Below are 20,630 nucleotides of genomic sequence, written 5' to 3'. Positions count from 1 at the left end.
AGGGGGGAGGACGGCAGTGGACTGTGGCCCAGGCAGGCAGGGGGCGGCGGCAGTGAGTGGAACAGGAGCCCCGGACACAGGCTCCCCTGACATCATCATCATCAGGTCAATGAGTGTTTGGAGCGTGCAAGTTTGAATGTTATGAGTGTTGTTAATGGATGTGCGTGTGCGTGAGGGTGTGTGCGCAGGGCTGGCTTTTGGGCGGTGTGACCTCAAACGGGCGCTGAGCTCAGGGGGGCGCTGTGTTACGGAATTATTTACGAAACTTGCGATTTAAAAGCACCTGCTGAAAAATTCCTTGTGCATTTAGCTTCCAAGAAACAAATAAAATGTCAAGATACCTCTTGTGATTAATGTTCCTGCTAAAGAGAGAGATATGAGTTTTGCCTGGTGGCAGCTGCAACTCGCCATAAAGTAGCATGGAGGGTAAATATGCCGTCTGCAAAAAACAGAACTGTGGGGTATATTTAAGAAAAGTGGCGCTGCATACAGTGCAGCGCCACATTTATTGCACCCCTTACTGCCCCCTAACGCCACCATGTGTGCATCTTATATCAAATACAGCACACCATAGCAGTAGTTAGGGGACTAGCATCAGAATTGTTTACGCTAGTCCGGCGCTTTGCAAGATTAGCATCAACAAATGTTTACGCTAATCCTGCAAAGCACCCAGAAGCCATTTGCAACCAATGGAAGCTTCCTTTTAATGCCTGCTCTGAGCAGGCGTTAAAAGTGCCGGAAAAAAATGATGCAAAGAAATCTGTTGGATTTCTTTGCGCCATTTTTTTGGCCCCTTAACGGGGGGTGCCCCCTTTGCATACATTATGGCTAGCGCAGGCATAATGTGGAGCAAAGGGTTACAAAGTGGTGCAACGCCTGCATTGCGCCACTTTGTAACTATGGCGCAGCGTTTTTGGCCTCCTAATGCCACATTAGCTTTAAAAAAAATTACACTAATGTGCCATTAGAATGGCACTAGGGGCTCTTAAATATGCCCCATATCGGGCATATTTTTAAAAAGTGGCGCTGCACACAGTGCTGCACCACTTTTCCTGCATCCCTTAGCATTCCCCTAACGCCACCATGTGTGGCACAACATGGCAGTAGTTAGGAGACTAGAGTCATATTTTTACACTAGTCCGGCGCTTTGCAGGATTATCGTAAAAAATGTCGATGCTAATCCTGAAAAGCATCCAGAGGCCCATTGTAACCAACAGACGCCTCCTTTTAATGCCTGCTCTGAGCGGGCGTTAAAAGTGCCAGAAGAAAATGACGCAAAGAAATATGTCAGATTTCTTTGCGCCATTTATTTCGCCCCACCCTAACGGGGAATGCTACCTTTGCATACATTATGCCTGGTGCAGGCATAATGTAGCGCAAAAGGATACCAAGTGGTGCAATGTATGCATTGTGACACTTTGTAAATATGGCACAGCGCTTTTGGCCCAATAACACCACATTAGCATAAGAAAATGACGCTAATGTAGCGTTAGAATGGTGCTAGGGGCTTTTAAATATGCCGCTATATTTTATGTGGCTAGCTGGGTGGATTAGTAAAGCCAGTCTTTACAAGTGCTTTAAAACATATGAATGTATGTAAAAGGGGAGCGATGGAGAGATGAGGGGCACATTTGCCAGTGGTAGTGAGTGAAACCGAGGAGGAGGTCATGGAGTGGAGGGTGCCTCCAGTCCTACAGCCGGCCCTTTGTGTGCGCTTCCCGCCCCCTTTCCTCCTAAAGCTGCCGGTTGCCACTGCTGAGCCCCTTGTGAGTCTTCAGACTGAACACGGGGAGATCTGTAGAATCTGACACTGGTTAAAAACAGCGAGAACAGCGTTAAAGAAGATTTCATTCCTAAATTGCTTCCTTTTCCGGTGCGTCCACTCGTGGGGAGGGGCTTTCGGGTCTCTGCCGAGGGGTGTAGACAAGTGCACATGAGGGTGCTATGGCCCTGAGGGTGTGTGAAGGGTGCGGGTGTGCATGTGTGAACAGGGCGCTGTACACAAGTGTGCACTGGGGCAAGTGCAGGTCACTGTGGGCAAGGGTGCTGCCGGGGCTGGTGGGAGGTAAAGGGGGCGGGGAATATTAATAAAATAAAATCAGATAAATGTGGCGGAGAGTTTCTCTTGCATCTTTTTCCTCCTGCTTGTTGCATTTTCCCATTTTTCTCCTATATTAAGGGTCGTCTTTGCCAGCTCCCCTCACTGCTCACGGTGGGCTCGTTGCGGGCGCAGCGGCGCTACCTCCACCTTCTTTAAGGTCAGCACTCGTGCTTATTATTTATTCTATAAATATATATAAAATCTACTTTCCTTTTTAACGGTGTTTCTTTTGCGTCTCTGCTCTCCTGCTTATTAACGTTCCCGTATTGCGTCTCTGTAGCCCGTTGCGCTTTTAGAAGCAGCTAGGGCAGTGGTCTCCAAACTTTTTATGCCCCCACCCCCTCCTTTGAAAAATAAAAATCATTGGGCCTTCTCTCTGAATTTTCACAATTATTTTAGAAAAGGTGGCAATGTTTAAATATGTCTAGCCATATTTAAACATTGAAGTTAAGTACTGTTACCTTTTTAAAAGTGCAATAACATGTTTCTGCTTACAACAAAACACTGTTATATGTGTAATGCTTCTTTTGGGCAGAGCCTGGTGCCCCCCCCCTTTTCTGGGATCACTTCATGCCCCCTCCCAATTTGAAGACCACTGAACTAGGGACTTTTCACGCATTTTCAGAGCAGTAAATAAATGGCAACGCGATTATGATGATACCCCGCACTGCTGGTGTCCCAGCATCCCCACCCTCTCCATGCAAAGGGCTTCTCCCACCTCCTTATCGCTGGACCACTTCCTCCATTTCTCTCTTCCTTAACGACGGCTGCCACGCTAGTGCGCCACAGCGAAGCCTGTTTGTGCATGGACATCACCCAGCTCCACGGACCCTGGTTCTCACCCCTTCTGCTGGTTTAACACAAGCACTCTACGTGCCCTCAACCCCATAAGATCATCAGCATGCCACCAAGCTGACCACATGTACAACCATGGATCATTTTCTTGCTGCGCCTGCTCCAGCATACTCCCAAGTACCACCCCATGATTCCTCACTGCTCCTTAACACATGCTCCCTGGTCAAGCATGCACTACAAGTCTGAGACATCGACTCAACAGCTCTGGATGTCACCTTCTCGCGATGAGTTGGATCACCCCTGCAGCTACCACTGACATTGCCACGGCCATTACACACAACGACAAAATCATACACAAGGACAGAGCCAACCTTCCTGGAGGTGTCATTGCCATAATCTACAAGAACAACCTCCGCCTTTCATCATCTAGTCGCATTTTGTCAATGCACGAGCATCTACATTTCCACGTCCTGACCAACCGAAACACCTTCCTACATGGCAGCCTCATCTACAGGCCATCTGCAACTCAACCCCAGTCTTCACAAGACATTGTCAGCCTCATTGCCCCTCCAAGCACTAACTTCCTCCTGTTACATCCCACTCGGTGATCTCGATTTACAGCTAGATACCCTTAATGACCCCCAATACGTCAAACATCCTGTACAACCCCACAATTCTCAGCCTCAAACAACTATTCAACGTCCCCACCCACAAACCCGTTCACATCCTCCACGCCATTCTCTCAGCAGGGGACAACCTCACCATCATCCACACCTCCGAACACTGTTGGATTGACCACAAGTGCATCTACTTAACCTACTCAAACACTGCACGCCACCACATTCCCTAACCCCCTGGCATACATTGGGGTAAAGTCACGAAAGCACAGATCACCAAACGCTGTCAACCACTCTCTCCAATGAATCCGCAGGCAAACTAAAGCGCTGCCTCTGAATGTGCTGACAATGTAGCCCCCCTAAGGAAATTGGCATGGAATCTACAGAGCAAAACTCCCAAGCGGTTTACGCAAGACCTATATCAATCCAAGCGTGCCTGCAGACAATTGTAATGCAAATGGAGCCTCAGCAAATCCACCAAACCGCACTGCCTTCAAAAATACTGACGTCACGTACCACCAGATCATACAAGCCACCCAAAAAGCTGCATTTCAAGCATGCCTTAACACCAGCACTCGCAACATTGTAATTGCAGGGTAGCCATAAAAGAGTTTAAGGTCTGGGAGTTTAACAAACACGAACTCCACAGTTCCATAATGGCTACACTGAAATTTGGGAAGTTTGGTATCCAACTTCTCAGCACAATAAACGCACACTGATGCCAGTGTGGTATTTATTTTAAAATACACCCAGAGGGCATCTTAGAGAGGGACCCGGAATACCAGTCCGATTCCTAGTGCTAGGCTGACCAGTTTCTGCCAGTCTGCCACAACCAGACCAGCTTTTGGCCACATGGGGAGAGTACCTTTGTACCTTTGTCACTCTGTGGCCAGGAACAAAGCCTGTACTTGGTGGAGGTGCTTCTCACCTCCCCCTGCAGGAACTGTAACACCTGGCAGGGAGGCTCATGCCTTTTGTTACAACACCCCGGGGCATCCCAGCTAGTGAAGATGCCCGCCCCCCCCCAATCCGGCCACTGCTCCCACTTTAGGCAGCAAGGCTGGAGGAGATGATGAGGGAAACAAGGAGGAGCCACCCACCAGTCAGGACAGCCCCTAAGGTGCCCTGAGCTGAGGTGACTCCTGCCTTTTAGAATTCCTCCATCTTGAGATTGGAAGACGCCCTCAAAAGGAATATGGATGTGCCCCCATCACATCAGGGTGGAGGCACAAAGAGGGTGTAGCCACCCTCCAGGGCAGTATAGCCATTGGCTACTGCCCCCAGACCTAAACACACCCCTAAATTGAGTATTTAGGGGTGACCCTGAACCCAGGAAATCGGATTCCTGCAACCTGTACAAATAAGTTCTGCTGACCTGAAAGCCCCTCAGAGATGACGGAAACACCAACTGACTTAGCTCCAGCCCTACCGGTCTGTCTCCAGACTCAAAGAAACTGCACAGCGACGCATCTGTTGGGGACCAGTGACCTCTGAGGACACTGCAACATTTTTGCTACTTTGAAAGAACTCTCTCTTCCCGCCGGAAGCGTGAGACTTCTCACTCTGCATCCAATGCCCCCACCTCAAGTTCCAGAAAACAAATACCGCAGAGGGGACTCCCAGGCGACTGCGATAACGTGAGTAACCTGAGTCGAACCCCCCCCCTGCACACCCACAGCGACACCTGCATAGAGGATCCGGAGGCTACCCCTGACTGTGACTGCCTGGTAACCAGGAACCCGACGCCTGGACCAAGCACTGCACCTGCAGCCCCCAGGACAGGGAGGAACCACCCACCAGTGCAGGAGTGACCAGCAGGCAGCCCTCTTCCTAGCCCAGTTGGTGGTTGGCCTGAGAAGCCCCCGTGCTCTGCCTGCATCGCCTAAGTGACCCCCGGGTCCCTCCATTGCTTCCTATAGCAAACCTGACGCCTACTTTGCACACTGCACCCAGCCCACCCTTTGCCACTGAGGGTATGTTTCGTGTGCCTGTTTGTGTCCTCCCCCAGCTCTGCCCCCACCCACCCCCTCACCACCAGTGCTCTACAAAACCCCCCCGGTCTGCTACCAGAGTACAAAGGTATTTACATGCCAGCAGACCAGAACCGGAGCACCCCTGTTCTCCAGAGGTGCCTATGTGGTTTGGGCCCTCCTTTGACTTCTGCCAGCTGACTGGCCCTGTGTTGATGGTGTGGTGACTTTGGGGTTGCCATGAACCCCCAACAGTGGGCTGCCTATGCCCAGGAGACTGACTGCGTAAGTGCTTTACTTACCCGAGAAACTTAACCAAACTTACTTCCCCCAGGAACTGTTGATTTTTAGTGTCCACTTTTAAAATAGCTTATTGCCATTTTAACCTATACTGTGTGTACTACTGCTTTAATTCAGAGTTCCCTACTTACCTGTGTGGAGTACCTTGCATTTTATGTATTTACTTCAAATCTTGAATCTTGTGGTTCGAAAATAAATTAAAATATATTTTTCTATATAAAAACTATTGGCCTTGGGTTAAGTCTTTTGAGTGTGTGTTCCTCATTTATTGCCTGTGTGTGTATAACAAATGTTTAACACTACCCTTTGATAAGCCTACTGCTCGACTACACTACCAAAAAATAGAACATTAGAATTATCTATTTTTTTTCCACTATCAACCTCTAAGGGGAACCTTTAGACTCTGTGCACAATATCTCTCACTTTGAGATAGTATATTCAGAGCCAACTTCCTACATCCATCAAAATAGAACCTCATATATTGTAAATGTGAGGGTGTCACACAGATTATTTCCATTAATAGTAGTGAGCTGCTCCCGTGTTACAATAATGGAAAGACCTCACTATCCCTGAAAATGAGATGTTAAAACTTTTAGAATGTAGACCAGTGTGCCAGTGACCTGGCCAAAGAGCAAATGGCAGAAGGGGAACAGGGTCATAGATAAGCAATCACCAGGAGAAAGTAGAGAAGAAAATGAACCTGCAAGGATAAAATAAGGAGAAAGGAAGAGTAGGACGGTAGAAGAAAGTGGGATAAGGTGAAACCAAGTAAGTCTTGGTTGCCTTGGAACTGAGCAGCCCTGCATTTAACAACTTAGGCCAAGGTCATAATACATTCCAAGGCAAGATTTTTTGGCACCACGTGCCATACTCACAAATTCATCTCAATGCCCAGCACGTCCTCCTTGTGTAACATTGCAACCAATTAACGAATATCGCAAAAAAGTCATTCTCACACTTGCACGTAGCTGTCCATCCCTTGCCCCCTCCCAACTTGTTGCCAAGTTTTGATGCAGCTTTAACTGAAGTTCACTGGCTTCCTGGTAAGCTGGTCCCCACTGCCAGTCTTTCCCCAAAACAAGACACCTGATCCCTTGATCCCAAGTGATAAGGCTCTGTAGCACCCTTCTAAGTCCCATAGTAAGTGTTACCTAGAGTGCCTCGGTACTGCAGAGGGTCGCTAAGAGCTGTAGCAGAACTTGTTCTTCTCTAAGGGACCCAGCACTGACCTCATGCAGACTGCTTGACAAGGTGCCCCCTAAAAGTGAAAACACAACATGACTTATGGACTGTGTGCCATGCCCCTAAAACACTGCATGTAATATTTGTAAGTCACCCCTACAACAGGCCTTATAGCCCTAAGGCAGGGTGGTGCATAATATTATATGCGTGGTCATATCTGCAAGAACAGACATGCCCCTGCTATGTCTGTCATTTCTTAGATATATTAAGTGAACAGGGAATCCATTTTAAATAGATGTGTTGGACACTGATTAATACGAGTTGCCCAGCTCCATGATGTCTTCAATAAAAATAGGGATGTTTAGTGTTGAACATCTCATGTTTTATAAGCCCTGGCGATGGATTTATTAATGCACGCATCCAGAGCGCACCTTACAGTTGCCTCCTGAAAACATACCAACTGCTTCTGAGCTAACTGGCCAGTTCTAGCCAGTTTGCCACCAACAGACTAGAGTCTGAGATCCAGGGGTGAGAGCCTTTGCTCTTTGGAGGTCAGAAACAAAGCGTCCCAGGGTGAGGTGTTGAACACCTCTTCCCATATGATGATCTGCATTGCAAGACCGATCTGGTCCCTCTCAGAGGGAGATGCCGACCCCTAGAGCCCATCTGGCACCTGGATATTCAGGAACATTAGCTATGTAGGAGGCATTTTGCATTTTGAGGCTGGACACACCCCTAGGGTGACCAGCCCGAAATGGACACAGCCTAGGAAATTCTGCTTGTGTCTGGGGGAATTTAGGACCTCTGGACATGGTGTTGCCCACTCCCCACAGAAAGTGGTCATCTACAGGGTGTAGTGACTCCAGGGGTATGTAGCTGTAGCAAAGTACCCTTTTTGTGGCATGGTTACCCCCACTTTTTGCTTGTCAGTATGCTAACCAGGACCCCAGTTACTGTGCACTCGCCCTGTACATTTGTTTGCTATGACTTCATACATCCCACATTTGACATACTGGTGCCCCCATGTAGATCCCTAGTATATGGTGCCCAGGGCGTGGCTGCACCAGGGGTTCCCCATGGGCTGCAGCATGTTATGCCACCCATGGGGACCTATGTAAAATGTGTTTGCAGGACTGCCATTGCAGCCTGCATGTATATAGGTGCATGCACCCTTTCACTGAAGATCACTGCGCCAGGTCCCTTTAAGTCACTCCTAAGGCAGGGCCTCTTAGCCCAGAGGGCCTGCTGCAAGTACCGATGTCAGAGGGCATCCCTGCATGAGCAAAGATGCCCCCACAAACTCATCTCCATTTTCCTGTACTTCATGAGTGCGGGGATGTCATTTCACGTGTGCACTGGACATAGGTCACTACCTTTGCCAGCTACATAAGGGTAACGCTGAACATGGACATGCTTGTTATCAAACATTTCCGACTTGTAGTCCAGGAAGGCAGAACAAAAGAATTTCCTTTTGGTGAGGGAGGCAACACCCTCTTCCTTTGTTGAAAAAAGTGTTAAATGACTTGGGAGGGGTAGCCTTGCCAAGCCACTGGTATGCTTTGATGGCCACCTTTGGTGCCATCCTTGCATAAACCAATCTGCACCAGTTGCGGGACCCCTAATCCCTGCTCTGTCCTGGAACTGAACAATGGAAATGGGAATGACCACTCCCCTGTCTATCACCACCCCAGGGGTGGTGCCCAGAGCTCCTCCAGATGGCCCTTTGGTTCTGCCATCTTGACCTTAGGGTGGGCAGAGGCCTCTGGGGGCATCTTAGTGGCCACGTCAGGCAGGTGATGTCACAGCCTCCTCCTGATAAGTGGTCACGTGGTTAGGTGAACAGTTCCCCTTCCAGGGCTATTTAAGGTCTCCCTCTTGGGTGGGTTCCCAGATTCGACATGCAAGACTCCAGCAGGACTCATCTGCATCGTTTACTGAAACTTCTGGCCTCTCAAACCGCAATTTGATTCCACAGAGACCTACAGTCCGCATCTACAGCTACGCCTCTGCTCTCCAACATTGTTTCTCTGTTTTTTTCTAGCAACTGCAACATTTCCCCAGCTGTGCATCGTATGAGGGTGGTGAGTCTTCAGTCTGCACTAAGAAGCAAACTTCCCGTGGAATGAAGGGGTCGCTCCTGTGCATCTGCAGGCATTCTGCTGCAATGACGACCGGCTGCATGGATCTCCTCTTCTATGGAACTGTGTGGATACTGCATCACAGGTGGTGGTCTAGAGTGGTCCTTGGCATCCTCTCTACCAGCTGTCCAACTTGGGTGAAGGTAGGACCTTCCCTTCTCCATGCATAGTGTCTCTTGCAACTGACAAGGCTTGATGGCACCTCCTCCAGGGGAACTTCAGTCTTTGTGTAGCTCCAGTCCACATCACTCTTCCCTGGGACACTCGGCCCTTCGCATGGTTATTCAGCGACGTGGGACTCCTTTTTAAGTGTCCTGCATGGGCCTCACCGTGACTCCTGTGCTCCTTGCCTGTGGGTCATCTGTGTGGGCTGCATCTTCTTCTTTGGACTCTCCGCACTGCCGAGTTCCCCCCCTCCCCCACCTTGGCCTTCCTGGTCCCCAACAGCTCCACTGCTAGCAACTGCGATATTTGCATTTTCAAGGTCTTGGATGTGGTTTTTTTTCACTCCACAGACTGACTGCAATCCTTAATCCAGCGTGGGACGTCGACCGCATCAGCCAGGAACTCTTCACCTGCCCCAGTGTTGACCGTCTTCTTTCCACCGTCGACCAACTCCTGCATCCACCTAACACCAACACCACCCCACCCCCATTCCCCCGGTCTAGAGTTTTGTCTGCTGTTTTTCAGTGTTCTCAATTGCTTTTTAAGCCTATTCATGATTGTTACTGTACACATATAGTATGTTTACTTACCTACAATTGGATTATTGCCTAACTAGTGTTTGTGTTTGTATTACTCTAATAAAGAGCCTCTATTTTCGTAGTGCCTTCTTTCATTTGTGTAAGTGCTGTATGACTACAGTGGTATTGTATGAGAGCTTTGCATGTCTCCTAAATAAGCCTTGGCTACTTATCCACAGCTACCTCTAGAGACCCTGGCTTCCGTGACACTGACTCCACCTCACTAATAAGGGATACATGGACCTTGTATAGGGTGATCATACCATAGGTAGTTAGCATACACCAAGCCAGATTCCTACAGTACTCCAGTGATTACTACACTTCACTCTCAATACCGCCCCCTAAATTGAGTATTTAGGGGAACCACTGATAGCAGATTGTAGGAAGATGGCTCTGGATATGCTATATCAAATTGAGATATAGGGGGTCATTACAACATTGGCGGTCTTTTCGCAAGTCCGCCAATTTACCGCCGCGGTGAAGCCTGCCAGCCGTGGCGGTCTTCTGCGCCGAGTATTATGACTGCTCGCAGCCTTCCGACGTTTTCCGTATGGAAAGCCACCAGCAGCCATAGTGGCGGTCGCCGGGAAAGTGGAGGCTGCTCAACCTCCACTGCCATGCCAACACAACACCCCCCACAGAATCACATCCCGTGATTCTGTGTGGCAGTGCTCTGGTGGCGGTGTGCTGGTGGCGGTGATGTCCCCATGGATCCCGTCCCCTCCCGGAGGACCAGCGCACAAGGTAAGTTGATCGTCCGTTAGGGGAGGGGTTGGGGGGTGTTGTGTGCGTGCATGGGGGTGTGCGTGTGAGTGTGTAGAGGGGGTGTGTGAGTGCGTGTATGCGTGCGGGGGGTGCTGCTGTGTGTATGGGAAATGTGTGCGGTTCGGTCGGTGTGCATGTCTGAATGTATGTGTGCGGGTATGTGTTCTTGTGGTGTATGTGTGCGTGTATGTGCATGTTGGGGGTGTGTGCGTGTAGGGGTGCGTGTATGTGCATGTTGCGGTGGGGGTGGGGAGGGGGTTTGTACCACCTTTGGGGGATGGCAGGGGGGTGAGGGGGGTGGAGGGAGGACTCGTGGGGGGTAGTGGGGGTGGGGGAGACCCCTATCAGTGCCGGGGAAGGAATTCCCTGGCATTGATAGTGCCTACCGCCATGGTTCTCATGGCGGGTCCCAACCGCCAGAAACCATGGCGGTATGCAGGGTCCTGATACCGTTGGCGGTCTAGTGACGACCGCCGGGCCGGAGACTGCAACTTCCAGCCCAGCGGTCATTACCGCTGTGGCGGTCAGAATGGTGAAGTTGGGGTCGATCGCAGCGGTAACAGCCGCGGTCCAAATTCCATTTTATTTACCGCCGGTCTGTTTGCGGTCTTACCGCCGCTTCTCCGCCGACCGCCAGGGTTGTAATGACCACCATAGCCTGTACAGGGATTCACCAGAGTTTAGAGGCAACAAATATGATACTAATGCTGTTTTGTTGTACTGTGGTCGAGCAGTTAGGCTTATCAGAGGGTAGTGCAAAGCATTTTTTGTACACACACAGGTAATAAATGAAGCATGCTCTCAAAGACCTAACTTCAGGGCAATTGTTTTTAGATATCAAAAATTGTTTTTGTCCATTTATTTCTAGAACCACAAGATTCAATTTGCAAGGAAAGTACATTTACAAGTAAGTATCCAAAATATGTATCAATACCTATTTGTTTTAGTTTGGCGATATAAATGGCTTATGTGAATATAGCAAATATCTGTTTTAAAAGTTGACACACTGCAATTTTCAGGAACAGTTCCGTAGGGAATAAAAGAAAGTACAGTTTTGGAGGTAAGTACCAGACCTACAGTTCCATTCTCTGGGGGTTATAATACCATGGGTCGCAGTTTGAGTTAGTACCAAGCACCCTCTACCAGCCACACGGGGCTGGCTTGGTGCAGAGGTCAACATTGCTGCAGGGTTTTACAGTGGGAACCTATGGAGACTGGGGGCATTAAGAATCTTCTAGGTAAGAAGCCTGAGCATTTGAGGCTCACCCCCAGGTGTTACAATTCCTGCAGGGTGGAGGTGTGAAGCACTGACACAGTGTCGGCTTTGTTTCTGGCCTATGAGAGCACAAAAGCACTCACCCCAAGGAGTCAGAAACGTGTCTGTTAGTGGTTGGCTGGCGCAGGCCCGTCAGTCCTGCATTAAAGTAATGGTTAAATATGGGGAGCATCTCTAAGATGCCCTCTGGGTGCATGTTTCAATAAAACCAGCACTGGCATCAGTTTGGGTTTATTGTGCTGACAAGTTTGACACCAAACGTTCTAGACTTTAGTGTAGCCATTATGGATCTGTGGAATTAATAATGACAAACTCCCAGCCCATATACTTAAAATGGCCCCACTGTACTTACAATGTCTAAGAATGGACTTAGACACTTAGGGGCATATTGTTCATGCAGGTATGACCTCACCTGTGGTATAGTGCATCCTGCCTTAGGGCTGTAAAGCCTGCTTGAGTGTTGACTTGCGTATACCAGAGGCAGTGGTTTGTGGGCGTGGCACACTGAGAGGTGCGATGTCGAATTTGCCTTTTTCTCACCACCAGCGCGCACGAGCTGCAATGGCAGTGTGCATGTGCTAGGTGAGGGGTCCCCAGGGTGGCATAAGACATGCTGCAGCACTTAGGAACTTTCCAGTTAACAGGGCCCTTGGTACCATGGGTACTTTTTACAAGGGACTTAACTGTGTACCAAGGGAGTGCTGTTGTGTGGACACAATGCTACAGTTTTGGGAAAGCACACTAGTGCTGGGGCCTGGTTAGCAGGATCCCATCACGTTCTGTCAAGTTATCACCAATATCAGACAAAAAGTAGGGGGCAACCATGCCAACAAGGGCACTTTCCTACACAGATTGTCTGACTTTCTTCCATGACACAAAAGGAGTGTGCAACAAGACTGCAAAACCATAGACCTAAGAAGCACTACTGACGTGTTGACAAACCTGCCTGCTGCACCTGGCCCTTGAGGAGCAACTGACCTGTCCTGCCACTGTAGATTTAAAAAAACAGGGAGCGCTGTCCGTGCTTCACAAATCACCAAGAAGAACTCTTTTGGATTACAGGAGCTGCTGCCCTGCATCTGCAGACACCCAAGGAAGAACTCTGAGGACCAGGACTGCCAAAAACTCAACACTGGACAACATCACTGCAGCTGAGCTGCCTAGCCCCAGTTGAAGTGGGCCAGCGGTGTCACCATGGTCCCCAGGCCGTTCAGACACAGCCTACCCAGAGCTTGCCCTATGTGGACTTCCTGACAGTGTTTGCAGCCTGATTCTGCAGACCCCTAGCAACAGTGAGTGACCTGAAGACAAAGACCCCATGCCTCCTGACACCTCTGCACAAGTCTGCCCTGGACCTAGGAGAAGAGGACCGAGGCTGTCCCCACATCGCTCTGCCTCGTTAGACCTGAGGCCACTTGTTGGCTTGTTCAGACTAAACCCCAAGTCCATGTCTATAGATTGTTTCTGCAGGGCCCCTTGCAACCGCAAGGAACTCCAGCACCAGACCTGATGCGAGAAAAGACCACTGCACCTGCACCCCACAGCCTGAGGTGAAGTGGACCGTTGGTGTCCCTACGTGCCTAAGGGTCTCAAGGTTCGAAACCCATGTGGGTTCCTCTGATGTGGACTTCCAATCAATTCCGTAAGCAACTTTGTGACCAAACCGGTCCCCATAGACTTACATGGAGCTGAACCCATACGCCCAGCTGACCGAGATGAATGGTCCGTGTGGCCGAAGTCCAGGAGATTGGTCACATAAGTCGCTTTACTACACCTGTATGTAGTGCCAGTTCTTCCTTCATAGGATAACTTTACCGCATCTTAAAAATGCACTGTATCAAGTTTTGCAAGCTGTAAAAATTCATAAATCAAAATATCAGAGTTTATATAAAAGTACATGTTGTTTGTATAAATTGGTGTAGGATTTCTTTCAGTGTGTCTCACTTACCGTAGGAGTCGCTTGACCACACTACCCAAAAAAGGAGTATTTGGGATGTAATTTGTTCCTCTGTGATTCCTCTGATGATTGGTTTGACTTTTTGCGCAGTGTACCTCGTTTTGGTTCACTATGGGGGTCATTACAACATTGGCGGTATAAGGCGCTTACCGCCGTGCAGAAGGCCGCCAATACACCGCGGCGGCGGCGGTAGACTGCCACAGCTATTATGACACACATCACGGAATCCGCCCAAATTCCGACACCCACACAATACCGCCACACCAAAGGTCAGGGATAACCATGCGGAAACAAATCCTCCACGCCAACAGAAACACGCCCATGCTATTACTACCCACGAATCCACGCGGCGGTCTTTCAACCGCGGTATTCCATTGGCGGTACACACCGCCGCGCTCAAAATACACACACATTTACAATACACCGCCACATTGGGCAATTCAAAATACACACACCTGATACACATACACACACCACACCCACACATCCAATACAATATAAAACACACACCCACATCACCCACAAACCCCTACAACCAAAAATTCTGAGAGAAGGCCAGAGAGAGAGCACAGAATAGACAACCCCATCACACAGAGGCACACAACACCATCACCCACACAACATCCAAGCACAAAACACCACATACCACTACACTCACCACACTCATCAACACATACACCACCCCACACATCACACACACCACCCCATGGCTCGCCAAAGACACCCCCGCTTCTCCGAGGAGGAGCTCAGGGTCATGGTGGAAGACATCCTACGGGTAGAGCCACAGCTATTTGGCTCACAGGTACAGCACACATCCATAGCCAGGAAGATGGAGCTATGGCAAAGAATAGTGGACAGGGTGAACGCAGTGGGACAGCACTCAAGAAATAGGGAGGACATCAGGAAGAGGTGGAACGACCTACGGGGGAAGGTGCGTTAACCGGTATCCAGGCACCACAACGCGGTACAGCGGACTGGCGGCGGACCCCCACCTCCTCCCCCTCAACTAACAACATGGGAGGAGCAAGTCTTGACCATCTTGCATCCTGAGGGCCTCGGAGGAGTCGTTGGAGGAACAGACACTGGTAATTCAAATCTTAACTATCACATCCCCCACCCTACCTGCATGCTATCACACACCCCCACCCTCACACCCTCCCCTATCACCGCAAATCCTCACTAATGTACTAAGAACACCAACTACACATTCCAAGCCCAAGACCTGCATGACACAACTAAGCATGGCACCCATCACTAAAGCATACCCACTGCACATACCCAGAATACCCCCCCAACCATCAGCACACAAGCCCCTACTCAGGAATGCCTGCACTGGGGTTCACGCACACCCAACCATTGCACACCATGAAACACACACATGCAATAATCATGTACTTATACCCCCGCAGGAACCCGAAGGAACATCACCACACCAGAGGGTCCAGACAACACCACTCCACCCCCAGAAGAGGCCCACAGTGACGAGAGCAGCTCTGCCCTACTGGATCTTGATGACCAGCCCGGACCATCGTGGGCCTCAGGACAGTCGGTTCCCCTTGCCCAGCCACAGCCCAACACCGAACTTCCACCCTCTGGTAACACCAGCACAGCACCCACCCAGCGGGCCCAAACCTCCCTACCCAGGACAGGTCAATCAGCGGTGTGTCCACCACTACAGGGCACCCAGGGTAACCCACCACCCCAACAACAACAGGGACCTGGGGGCAGTGGTAGTGGGCGCACGGTCCAGGGGACGGAGGCACAGGAACATAGGGGAACAGAGAGGGCTGCTGTGCGACAGAGGGAGGACAGGCCAAGGGAACCAACTCTCCACGAGGCCATCTCTCCTCCATCATGGGAGCATACCACCACTCCCAGGAGACAATGGCCACGGTCCTGGACAAGTTGCAGGAGACCCTGCGTCTGCAGGAGGAGCAGTATTTGGGGTTCAGGGAGGAGCTAAGGACCATCGGCTCCGCCCTAGGCACCATCGTAGGGGTGGTGACGGACATTCAAAAGACCTTGAGGGACACAGTGGCACTCCAAGGGGCCCCTGACACTAGCCACAACAATGAACTGCCCACCACCTCCGCCGGCGCTAGAGGACGGGACGCCCCGCCACAGGACCAACACACCAGCACCCCACCCCCTGCAGATGGACAACCACCACGCAAGCGGTCTCTGAGATCCAGGAACAGGACAGAGCAAGATGGCAAGATCCCCGCCAGGAAATAAGACCACCCTGATTGTCCCCCCACTGTCCCACTTTGTTTCCCTGTCTAAATCGGAACTGCCCCAGCTCCACTTCCAATGGCCAGATGTGCGATGTACCTGTGAGACTAATAGACTGGACTCTGCCATGGACATTCCTCCACCATCACCCATCACCATTTTACAACCCCCTTCATTTTTTTAGCACTTAAATAAACACCCTTGAAACACAAAAAAAACTGGAGTCAGTCTATGATTTGTAATTTTGTATTATCAATTACGGTGTCATAATGGGTTACCCATTGGAAGGCTAACATACCAATGTCACACATCACAAGCCCTTCAAGAATGCAAGCAGTTGACACGTAGGTTACCACATTTGTGAAACTGAAATGGAAGGGGACAACTCAGTTAACAAATAGTGAGTGAAATGTCGGTACAGGATAGAGGTAGACGTGTGAAAGTTAATGTAATGTTAAACCTGAAAATGTACTCACCTGAGTTTCACTGGAAATATTGCTGTATGACTGACTCCCTGTTGTCGTTTTCTTCTTCCTCAGCTTCATCCTCATCACTGTCCACAGGCTCCACAGCTGCTACAACACCGTCATCTGGATCATCCTCCTGCAGAAAAGGCACCTGGTGTCACAATGCCAAATTATGGAGCAGGGAGCAGGTGATGATGATGTCGCACACCTTCTTCGGTGAGTAGAATAGGGACCCACCTGTCATATGGAGGCACCTGAACCTGGCCTTAAGGAGGCCGAAGGTGCGTTCGATAACCCTCCTAGTCCGCCCATGTGCCTCATTGTAGCGTTCCTCTGCCCTGGGATTCCTCACTGGGGTCAATAGCCAGGAAAGGTTGACGTAACCGGAGTCCCCCAATAGCCATACACGGTGCCTCTGGAGTTGACCCCTCATATCAGGGATGCTGCTATTGCGCAGGATGTAGGCATCATGCACAGAGCCAGGGAACATAGCCTTTACCTGCGAGATGTACTGGTCTGCCAAACAGACCATCTGGACATTCATCGAATGATAACTCTTCCTGTTCCTGTACACCTGTTCACTCCTGCGGGGGGGACCAGAGCCACATGGGTCCCATCAATGGCACCTATGACGTTGGGGATATGTCCAAGGGCATAGAAGTCACCTTTCACTGTAAGCAAATCCTCCACCTCAGGGAAAATGATGTATCTCCTTACGTGTTTCAGCAGGGCAGACAACACTCTGGACAACACGTTGGAAAACATAGGCTGGGACATCCCTGATGCCATGGCCACTGTTGTCTGAAAAGACCCACTTGCAAGGAAATGGAGCACTGACAGCACCTGCACGTCAGGGGGGATTCCAGTCGGATGGTGGATTGGTGACATCAGGTCTGGCTCCAACTGGGTACATAGTTCCTGGATTGTGGCACGGTCAAACCGGTAGGTGCCGATTAAATGTCTCTCTTCCATTGTCAACAGGTCCCCCAGCGGTCGGTACACTGGAGGATTCCGCCATCTTCTCATATGTCCCAGCTGACGGTGCCTAAGAAGGACAACAGCGAAGAACCAGTCACTATTCCTCCAGGTATGTACCCACAGTCACACACAAGACTACACCAGACAATAAACCCTTCCTGTATGTGTGTTGAGTGTAGGCCTAGCTATGTGTGACGCAGTTGAAAATGAATCCATGTGGGCCCCTGAAATGGCGGCTGCCTGACCTCTAAACTGGGACAATGGGATTGTGGGGTAACAGCGCTGGCGTTGCACACCGTCGCGGTAGGCGGTCGTAGACCGTGGCGCAATGCTGCATTGGTTAACATTGGACCCTATGGGTCCCAGGAGACAATGAACAGGTGCGCCGGCGGTGATGATGCGCCCCGCCACGGACGTCACCGCCGCGGACGTCACCACCATTTTCTATCTGTTCAATCACTAGATATCTGACCTTCGACAGGAGAGGACCTACACTGCTAGTGCTGCTGTGACCTCGGTCTGGAAGCGACAATGGCTGCTGCGTCTGGGGAAGGGCCCCTGCCTTCACTGCACAGGAGTTGGAGAAACTTGTGGATGGGGTCCTCCCCCAGTACATGCTACTCTACGGTCCTCCAGACCAGCAGGTTAGTACACAGGGAGCACGTTGTATGGGCTAGGCCTGGGTGGACAGGGCTGGGTAGAAGAGGGAAGGGGGCAGAGGTCATACTACAGTAAAGCATTGGAATAAATGGGCCACATGGTCAGAGTAGGGAGGGGGCCACTCACATTGATGGTGCAGTTGGTAATGACTGTTCCTCTTCCCTTGTGCATGTCATGTAGGTCAGCGCCCACCAGAAGAGGGACATTTGGTGTGCCATCGCTAAGGAGGTCCGGACCTTGCCGTAAGAGATGGGAGGACATTCGCCGCTGCAGCAAGAAGACAGCGGAGGCTCAGCTGGGGGTGGCCTACCAACGTGGGAGGGGTGCCCGTCGCACCATGACCCCCCTGATGTTCCGGATCCTGGCGGTGGCCTACCCGGAGTTGGATGGGCGCTTGAGGACATCACAGGAGACACAAGGGGGTGAGTATGACCTCATTCTGCGGACTTTGCGTGCAGTGGAGGGGTCTGGGCGGGGGAGGTGGGCTGTGGGTGTCCCTAGGCCAGGGCGAGTTAGGTAGGCAAGGCCCCTCAGTAATGTAGGCCATGTGGCACTCTACCCCACCTCAGAAGAGTGGCAAGTTGAGGTATAGTTGCCCCTGTGGCATCCATGTGCGCAGATTTCCACCATTGCCATGTAGGCCATATCCCAGAAATTGCATGTGCAGGGGCCAGGAGCACAGCGTTATGCATGGGGCTGCTGCGTCTGTCTTGTCCGCCAACGGTAGCAGTATGCCATGCACTGAAACTCTCTTTCTTCTGTCTCCCCCCACCCCCTTTTCCTGCTCTCCCTGTCCTTTTGTACATCAGCATCCTCAGGCGGAGGTACAGTGGCACCGGAGCACGAGGGAGCTGCATCCCACATGGCCATGGAGGGCCACACCACAGACTCTGAATGCACCAGTGGGACGGAGGGCGAGGGGAGCTTCACATCGGCCACTGGATCACCAACCAGCGACACAGACTCGTCCGCCGATGGGAGCTCCCCTGTGGTGGCGGCACCATCTGTGCGCCCCACTTCTACAGGTACAGCCGCCACCTCCCCTACCAGCACCGCCCTCCCAGCAGCCCCTCAGCATTCGCCCGTGCCCGCTCACCCAGGAGGGTGGGCATCACCTTCGCCCCAGGCACCTCAGGCCCTGCCCCAGTCACCCCTGCTGCCCTCAGTGAGGAGGCCATTGACCTCCTCAGGTCACTCACTGTTGGGCAGTCTACCATTGTGAATGCCAGCCAGGGTGTAGAACGAGAGTTACAACACTGTAATGCATTCCTGGAGGGCATTCATTCTGGTCAGGCTGTCCTTCAGCGAACCCTGCAATCTCTGGCCTCAGCACTGATGGCAGCCATTGTCCCTGTGTCGAGCCTCCCCCCTCCAACTTCCTCCACCCAGACCCAATCCCCTGTACCCCAGCCCATCCCAAGCACACCTACAGACCAGCATGCACACAAGTCAACACCCAAAAGTAGCTCAAGCAAACATAGGCACCACACATCCCACAGGCACTCACACAAGCATCACACCCATACAGACACAGCAACATCCACTGTCTCCACTGTGTCCCCCTCCTCCTCTTCTCCCTCCTCCCTCCCAGTCTCGTCTACACACACACCTGCATGCACCACATCTACAGGCACTAGGACTCGCACCAGGACACCCAGCACCACAAGTCGCTCACCTGCACTCACCACCTCCACTGCCATTTACACGTCCCCTGTGTCCTCTCCCAGTGTGTCTGTGACGCCCCCTCCCAAAGTACCCAAACTCTGGCAATCACTCACCCAACATCCATCCACCTCACAACAGCCTCCAGTACCTGTACCTGCACCTGCACCCAAAAAACCTAAAGTGACACTCCTACAACCACCTACTCTTCCTCCACTCCCAGACCCCCGGCATCTACCCATCCCAGTGTCCGTCAGAACTGTCCCTCTGTCAAATTGACCTTTTTGCCCCCACCCCCCCCCTCCAATTCATCAGTCCCGTCGTAGCGCCTCAGCCAAAAAGCCTCCAGTACCAGTGGTGCATGTTCCAGGTTTTTGGAGTGCACCGTCCACCAGGGCAGGCAGTAGGACCCGGAGCCAAGGCACTGGCAGCCCACCCCCTGTAAAGGGTCTGAAATTGGAGAGTGGACGACGGGACCGTGTCAAGACTCCTGGTGGGACAACAAGTGAAATGGGATCGAAGGCGATAGGTGAGTCAGCTGTAACTCCAAAAAAGGTGGGGAAGCTCCAGAGGAAGTCTCCGAAGCCTGTTGTGAGTGTCACGGCGGAGAAGTGCGCCATCATTTCCGGCGGTCCAGACACAACCGCCAGCACCGTCGTCACTGGTCCAGAGACCACCACCAGAGTCACAGCCCAGGAGGGCCCAAGTATTGTTACTGGTCAGGAGACCACCGCCGGAGTCAGTGCCCAGGAGGGCCCAAGTATCGTCACTGGTCCAGAGACCACCG

The 20,630-nt window shown here is 51.2% G+C and overlaps 1 protein-coding gene across 3 annotated transcripts in view; it reads left to right on the top strand.

Moving 5' to 3' along the window:
• LOC138303618 (C-type lectin domain family 2 member B-like) overlaps positions 1-20,630 on the top strand; it is a 264,075-nt gene that overhangs the window by 205,588 nt on the left and 37,857 nt on the right. Inside the window, exon 6 of one of the 3 annotated variants that reach the window (XR_011205427.1) lies at positions 2,180-2,258. The exons of the other annotated variants lie outside the window; for them this stretch is intronic. The gene's annotated coding sequence lies outside the window, so the exon portion shown is untranslated. The remainder of the gene's footprint in view (positions 1-2,179; positions 2,259-20,630) is intronic. 3 annotated transcript variants of the gene reach the window in all.

Source organism: Pleurodeles waltl, chromosome 7 (assembly GCF_031143425.1).
Source record: "Pleurodeles waltl isolate 20211129_DDA chromosome 7, aPleWal1.hap1.20221129, whole genome shotgun sequence".
NCBI lineage: Eukaryota > Metazoa > Chordata > Amphibia > Caudata > Salamandridae > Pleurodeles > Pleurodeles waltl.
The sequence above is the reverse complement of the archived record's forward strand: the minus strand, read 5'-3'. Positions and strand labels throughout refer to the sequence as shown.